The sequence below is a fragment of the Apteryx rowi genome, unplaced genomic scaffold (genome assembly GCF_003343035.1).
Source record: "Apteryx rowi isolate R43461 unplaced genomic scaffold, aptRow1 scaffold_681, whole genome shotgun sequence".
NCBI lineage: Eukaryota > Metazoa > Chordata > Aves > Apterygiformes > Apterygidae > Apteryx > Apteryx rowi.
This window is the reverse complement of record NW_020450962.1, coordinates 325,366-333,201: the sequence shown is the minus strand read 5'-3', so window position 1 is coordinate 333,201 and position 7,836 is coordinate 325,366. Positions and strand designations below refer to the sequence as shown.

The following is a 7,836-nucleotide window of genomic DNA, read 5'->3' as shown; positions in this document are numbered from 1 at the left end:
CCATGCAAGCATCGTTGTCATTAAAAGGTACGGGGAGAGGTTCTTGCGGGTGGGCTCAAATTTTAGGAGAGGTGCTCATTTCTTGCTGGTTTTCACGGGCTGACGAGGCTGTTCTCAGCTGTCGCCTGCAGGTGCACTCTGATAGCCAACTAACCAAGGGTGTTGGTCCTCTTCTTGCACACTCGTTTGAACTCAGTGGTTTCTCTTGCCACCCTTTGCACGATGACTTGCCCCTAGAGGAGAGGAGCAGGCGTAGGAAGCAGGCTGGCTAGCCCGCAGCAAGCACTTGAGCAAATCGTATCACTGGCAAAGAGAAAGTTTGACGTGTTTGCAGCTCTGCTTCTCCAGGGAGGGCACTTTCCAGTTGTGCTGCCCTCGTCCGAATGTGGCGGCTTGTTTTTTAGCGTGTTTCTGTGCTTAAATCTAACTTGCAGCATTTTTCTTTTGAAACAGCTCTTTTGAAGCAACACTTGTGTCTTGCCAGCTTTGACCCTTTCCAGCGAAAGGCACCAGCTGTAACATAGATAGAGGGGTTATTTGGTATAGGCAAGACGTAAAGGCTCGTTTGGGGCTGGTTCACCTACTATTGCTGCCTTTGATCAAAGCAAGAGTTGTGGCAGCTCCGTCAGCTCGGAGCCAGGTGTGAGAGCTGGGCTGAGGTGGCACCTCAAGAAACTGGTCCAGGTGAGGGACCTGCATACATTACACCCGTCCCAGCCTTCTGACGCCTGGAGGACTCTTAGGATCTGTATTTAAAAAAAAAAAAAAAAAAAAGTTGTCCATTGACTTTTGCCAAGCCTAACAGGCTATTTGTTTTTCTTTTTTGCTGTTTTTCAAATGCTCTGTTTTTGTTCTGTGCAGCTTCCAGGTGGCGGTCTCACTCGCTAGCAGAAGATATACAGCCAGAAATATGGATTGCACAGGAACTGCGGCGCATTGGCGATGAATTCAATGCCTCCTATTGTCCGAGAAGGGTAATTTTCAGATTTTTCTTCTCCATTTCTTTCTGTGCAGTCTCTAAAAGGGAAAAGCGTAATCATATCCGGAAGCGAGTTCTGTAGCAAATGTTTCATTCACTCAGGTGTATAGAGGGATGTGCAGGTAGTTGTGTTTGCTTGGATGTAGAGGTACACTGCCTGTACTGTGGAGTCATTTGCTGTTACATTGTCGTTAAAGAAATTCAGAATAACCTTTAAATCAGGACTTGAGGCTTTCAGGTATAAAATTCACGGTATTATTCATAGTATCGCGAGCCAGTAGAACATGTTCTATTGCTGGATTAGGACTGAACCTGAGAATAATGAGGAAAAACCTTCTAAAAGTTTTATATTTTGGTATATTTTTTGGAATGAGAAGAGCTCCCCTGGAAATGATACCCCGCCGGGAGCCAGGGAGCAGTCATGTGTGGGTTTTCAGGGTCATGGGCAGAGAGCTAATGCAGCAGGTTTCTGTGCTCACCAACCTGCCTGGCTCCCGAGTTGCTGCTGCTGAGGATCACACAGGTGGAAAATACAGTCAAAAATATGAAATGGAGTCTGATCACTGATTTTTTTTTTTCTTATAAAGAACCCGAGAGTGCTGTTTTTAAGAGACATGTATTTGTAACGTTGTAAACTTTTACCTTTGTGTTGCAACAAAAATAGGTGGAACTATCACCTCCCTCCCCCCCCCAAAAAAAAATCAATGCGAAGAGAAATGAAGCAACAATAGTTTTCAGAAAGAACAAAGTTAGCAAGTAACCCACCTGTCTTGCATTATTAATGGCTGCATGTTCATACATGCGGTTTCTAGTCCACCAGCTTGTCCTTTTGCTAGTCTGAGAGAAGTCAGAAGCCTGTTAGGTGCAAGCGRTGATGAAAAGCTGACTGCCTGGATCTTTATCTGTCCTCCCCATGTTATGAGTCACCCGTGCAGCTTATTTCCTCACCRTTTCGTGGATTCATATGGCAGTTGTCTTTCGACAGAGCTTTCCCCCAAAGCGGGGGCCRGGCAGTCTCAGGCTGCCTCGTTCTGCGCGGGGTCTTTCCAGACCGCCTTGCTTGCTGCTTCTCTATMTGGTCTCGTCTCTTTGTGAATTCTCTCATTTTTCTCCCGTGCTAGAGTGGGTGCATGTTTGATGTGGCCATACTACTGATGCAAGAAAAATCCTTTCATCGGCACTTGGTTTTGATCATCTTTATGAATGGCCTGAGCTGCTCTCTCCTGTCTCTGGGGCTTTCTTCCTCCTCTCGTGTGTGCACGTGCCGGCACTGAGCAGCCTACTTGGTTTTTATTTGTCTGTGAGCTTGTTCCACTGCGAGCCTGYATCTGTTGTGCAGAGGAAGATTTCCTTGAGGTGTGCTTTTGCCGAAAACTTGCTCTGCTGTCTGGCACAGCTTTTACTATGAGCTTTACTCTCTTCCTGGACACATCTCTCCAATAGAGCAGGAAGCCCAATGTGTAATGAGCTGGTGATAAGCTGCATCTCATCCAGACCCTGGAACGCATCTCCCGAGCCCTCCAGTCTAGGCCGATTCCTCTTGCTGCAAAATACCCGATTATTTGTGCAGCAAGTGGTCTTTTTGTTTAAAAGCAAACATCTGTTTGATGAGAGACGGGAGCTAAATCATTTCTGCTAGCACTTGGAAATCCGAGGGCGTCTGGTAGCGGCTAGCTGATTCAGAAGGCTTTGCCGAAATGCAGGTTGCTGTTGTTTTGTTTTGTTTTTTTCTCTTTGCTGATCATCCTTGCTGGCTTCTGGAGCTGTGCTGCAAATTCCCTCCCAGCCCAGCTGCAGAACGGGTGCTGTGCGGTTCAGTGATGTGTGRTCTCTTGCTCTTGCTTTCTTGTCTTACCCTTGAACCAGCTGAAGTAAAGGTTTGGGGAGGAATTTTGTCCCTTTCACAAGTCTTTTTCCCAGCACTGGTTTTCCTTGCAGGTGTGAGAGGGTGTGTTTGCTGCGTATGCTGGGTTTGGGACCTGAAATTGTTAGTGCAGAGTCTGGAAAAGGCTCTTCAGTGGCAGTCATAGGTGGTTGTGTAGATTTGAATAAGATGGTTCTCGGGGTTGCAGCTCCTTGCTCTCATACCTCTAGTCGCCTATTGAAGCTCCTTTGAGTTTCCTGGGGTGGGTTTTTCGTTTTTTGGTTTTCATGTTTTTTTTTCCCCCTTGAAATTGGGACCCTCCATGATGGGTCTGTTCTTGCTCTTCCTGAGTCACCATATTGCTCTTGCCCATGTGGTGTGAAGGTTGGAGAAGCCAGTTGTGGAACATGATGTTTCTGCTGTTCTCTGATTCAAGTCGAAAGCAGCATCGATCCCTATTGGTTTAAATAGACGCTGATGAATTCTTGTCATCCGTTGTTTTCAGAAACAAGTGGGTTTCAGAGCATTTAAGCAATTGTTGTAGAATTAATGCCACCGATGCACTTGAATATTGCTTCCACAATAGGTGTCTTCTCCTTCTGCGGACCTTCTTGCTACTTAGGAAAAAAGATMCTGTTTTCAGATTTGGAGCCCTTCAGTGGCACGGCACCTGGGAAAGGATAAACTGTGAAGTTGTATTCACTTCCCTGGCTTTCTGTGGCCAGTGCAAAGTGAGCGTATGATGCTTGGTATAACGCTGCAGCAGTCAATGGCTCTGACACCAGAGCTGCCGGTTTGCACCGTCGCCTCTCCGTAGCAGCGTCACGTCCTGGGTTTTGCTTCCCCTGGCCGCAGCTCTGCTTGTGAGCGGACGATTTTCGAGAAGAGGGCCCGGCGCTCAGACTGYGCCGCGGGTTCAGCCTGCTTTCTCTGGTTGCTCTGGTTTGCCCTTTAAGTTGTGTCGTAAGGCCAGAAATGGGGAACTAACAGCAGTRCCAAAAAAGCACTTGCTAGACAAGTCGAAGCTGTCGGACAGGTCAGTGCAGCCGTGCCTAGCAGGGGCACTCGCGTTTCTCCTTTTCCTTGCTGTGTGACGTGCCCAAAATGCTGGGGTGGCCCAGAGAGAGCATCCCTGATGGCAAGCAAGAAAGGGTCTAATGGGCACCAGTAAAGCCTTCCTCCCCCAGCAAACCGTCTCGTTGCAGGGGTGTCTAGGCTGGGATCTCTGTGTCAGCACTCGAAGAAGGCTCTGGCTCCAGCCGTGCAGTGGAGTCCAGTTTAACTTGAGCCAAGACTACATTGCTGCAGCCCTGCCTTCCTCTCCACTTCCACGCCTTCCCATCTCCTCTCCTGCATGGTGCAAACGGGTGGCAACCACGTGCTCTTCCTTGCCGGGTTAATTTTCAGCAGGATTGGTTCCTTGAGTTGGTTTATCTTGCTGGTTCCCAAATCTAAGTAGTTTTATGCAGCCGCGGGGTTTACTCCCTACATTTTAGCTGACTCGCTTTGGGTTATTTATAGCTTGCTAAGTAACTTGGAGCCTGCTGAAAGCTCATCCCATCACCTTGGGCAACACGGTTGTGTGCCAACACCTTTCTGGTTCGCCCCTTCTCCGTCCATCGTGGGCCCAAGCTGCCTGGCAAGGCAGAAAAGTCTCTTCTCGTTTTTGCTCCCTCATTTATTTCTACCGCTTTATTAATAAACTTGGGCGCTTCTCTTCGTGTCCTTTTTCTAAGGGTCTTTTTTTTTCTTTTTTTTTTTCTTTTTCCTTCCCTTGCTCTCTGCCTCATTGACTGTCGGGAAGTGAGGTTGGCTTAGCCGGAAGCTCAGCAAAGCGTTTCTCGTGGCCACCCGGCTGGCAGATGTGCGGCAGACAACTTCCAGGTGGGTAAAATCCTGCCGTTGCGGGAGCCAAACGCGCCATGGGGCTGGGATGCTCCCAGCCCGCCCAGCTCTTTAGCAGAGGCTGGAAAAGCTCTTGGCACCCAAGGATGCAACGTTGCCTGCGCGGGGTCTCGGTAACGCCCTGGGGACGCGGCTGGTTTGYGCGCTCCAGTTTGGGACAGCGATGGGTTTCACACCCCCGCCGTGAGCTCTGGGGGGAAAAGTTTGCATCTCGGTGTAGAACGCCCCAATTTCTGCTCTGGAAGTTTGCATCTCGGCACAAACACCCTGATTTCTGCTCTTTTCTGGGGCACGTGTGGACGCGATTTCGCTGCGCTAAATATAGACCGAATTGAATCGTTTCATGTACAGAGAAGGAAAGGTGGTGACGTTCGGGCTTCTGTTTTGCAATTAAAAAAAAAAAAAGCTTAAAAATAAATGCGCTTCGGTGATTGCTCCTTCTCCTTTTTGTTCTCTGTGCACGTGCTTGTGAAGCACAGCTTGCTCGCTCCAGGGGAGGAGCGTTTTGCAGCCCGGGCTGTTTTGTGAATGAGGCAGCTGTTACTCCTCGCCGTTTCGAGACCAGCGGTCTAAATTAAAATCCCCGTATCCCCGTGGTGTTAGCACAAGCGGGGGCCTGGCTGTTGCATCGCGCTCCTTGGTGGGCGAAACAATAGAGGGAAAAAAAATCCTTAGGGTGCTTTTTTTTACTGTTACTGAASAACCAGATGTGGGCGGCTGGGTGCGGAGGAGAATGAAAAGAGGGTGCAGAGTATTTGTTCGATACTCCTCAACGGGGATTTCTGTATAGCTTTTTAAAAAAGGCTATAGCTCAATATTCTTCCCCCCCCTCCCCCCCCCCCGCCATTTCTCCATTCTCCCCATTTTCCCAGCTTTGCCCAGAGTGGTTGTTTCACACCGCCACGGGAGGTGGAAATACAGGCGGCGTGAAACAACCCTCGGTTTGGCGCTTCGCCATTCACAGGCTCAAGCTCGGCGGCTCAAGGTGTCTCCTGACCTTCTCCGGCTAAAAAAGTCACCTTTCCCTCTTCTTTAGATCTGCCTCCTTGGTTTGCGCGTGCTCTCCTCTCCTCCTAAGCTTGGTGGGTTTATTTRTTTACTTATTTTTTCTTTAAACCTTTCCACGTCATGGCTTTTAGAACTCCCTCATTCCTCATTCCCGAGCCCCCGGCGCCGTTACCCRGCTGAAGCAGGGTGGGAGCCTGGCAGAGGGTCTTGGCATGCGACGTGCCAGTTCAGCAGCGCAGCCGCGAGTGCCGTCGAGGCTCGCGCGGATGCGAAGGCGGCCGGGAGCGAGCGGCTCGGCGCCTTTGGGTGTTAGACATTGTTGAAAGGCGACACACAGGGCAGCTGGGTTTGCTTCCGTCTCCATAAAATGCTTCATTGCACGCTTCGAAATCTCACATTTTCCCTGGTTTGTCGCTGCAGCTGAAGCAGCCTAATTTCTCCTCCGAATTAAGCTGGTTTTATTAGCGATACTCTCTTGGTTGTAAAAAGCAGAAAGCGAATGGATCCGTGGTATTTAGCTTGCCTGAAACAGCCACTGGGTTTAAAAGCAAACAAAAGCCGCGCTGGATGTGGTCCGTCCCTGCGGAGCGGTCCCAACACGCGCGGCCATACCGTTTCCATTCGCGGGGCTGTCCTCTAGGGAAGATGCTAGTTGGGAGTTTGGGGGGTGGTTTGGTTTTTTGTGTGTTTTTTGTTGTTTTTATTTTTTTTTTTCAACAAGTCTGAAGGAACCTATTTATGCTTTCTTGTCCCCATTCAAAAGAAATCTTGTGTTTGGAGGGGGAGAACCAAAGCAATCCTGTAACTTGAGAGAGAAAAATCATAGTCTGCAGCTGAGAGTGTAGACAGTAGTAAACAGACTCGGAGAATACCCTGTTGCCTTTTCCTGTTTTTCGTTTCTTCTTCTCTACCAGGACCACGAACTACATGCCACTTATGCGTTGGAGAAGACCTTACCATCGGCTTTCTGTGAGGGTGTTAAATGCCCTCAAACAAGTTAGGTAGACCATTCAGATTTCAAGAGAAATGGGATATAGATGTTCAACTGCGTTTTTGAAAGTAGAGGTTTGGAGTCCCCTCTCCTTAATAACCATGTGTGTTTTGTGACTCTGTAAACTAGAAGCTGTGGTGTTTTTCTATCCGATCAAGTTCAAAACCAGAAATAATACTGGCAAGCTTACGTGATAATATGTCATCTTTCCTCAGTAAAAGCTCTGTAATGACACGTCCTCTTTTCACCATCCCCACAATACTAGAATTGTACTAGAATTGCAAAGTGGAAGGTACCAAATCTGGGTTCTCCTTCTCCATGTTGCCTGTATGGCGTCGCACAAGGGACTGCGGGTCTGAAATTAAAGTCACTTTTTCTCTTTTGTTTTTTAGGGTTTCTTGGATAATCGTGTGGGAAACCCCCAGATTGTCATTTTGCGCCTCCTGCATTACATCATCCGCCTCATTTGGAGAATGCAGTGAGTGCCGGATGCTTTGCTTGCAAGACCTAGAGACTTGTCTACTTGCGCCAAAAATCAACGAAGAACAACTAGCGGCGAGTCTTTTCTGTGCCCTAGACGGGCAGTTCAGAAACCTTCCTTTCTTAAAGGACATCCAGAAGGCGCTGTGGTCTCCGTCAGTGGAAACCACGCACATGGACTGCCGGCATTTGTCTGCTCTTGGGAGGCTCCGGAGGCACGTGCCTTGCCAACGGACCTATTGGGACTCTCTGAAGCAGGATTTTGTCTGAGAGTGGTGTTTACTGTGTTTCTCTCGAACTTTTCTTTTTTAAAAAAGATTGATCTCGGAGAAAATGATCAACAGATATTGAATAATTTTTCCATCGTTCCTGGAAACCTGTAGGCTCATCTTGGATCTACTCTGCAGTGGAGAAAACTGAGCCAGCTGATCTGCAGAGCTGCCTTAGTTTGTATTACAAATATTACTGTACAGACTTGCAGCCTCTTCCCTTCCCCTCAGCAGGGAGGGGATGTGCCGGGAACCAGTGGTCTCCCTTTCCCTCCCGAGTGTTTGTCCGCAAAAAAGAGGGTGCTGGAGGAGGGGAGAGGGATTTAAATCAGCACTTCTT

At 48.5% G+C, this 7,836-nt stretch overlaps 1 long non-coding RNA gene across 1 annotated transcript; it reads left to right on the top strand.

Annotated features, from left to right (window-relative positions):
• The first annotated feature begins 887 nt into the window (after positions 1-887).
• Positions 888-7,226, top strand: LOC112975705. The gene is made up of 3 exons (XR_003256701.1): positions 888-974; positions 4,648-4,727; positions 7,140-7,226. It is a non-coding gene; the product is annotated as an uncharacterized LOC112975705 (long non-coding RNA).
• Positions 7,227-7,836: the final 610 nt, after the last annotated feature.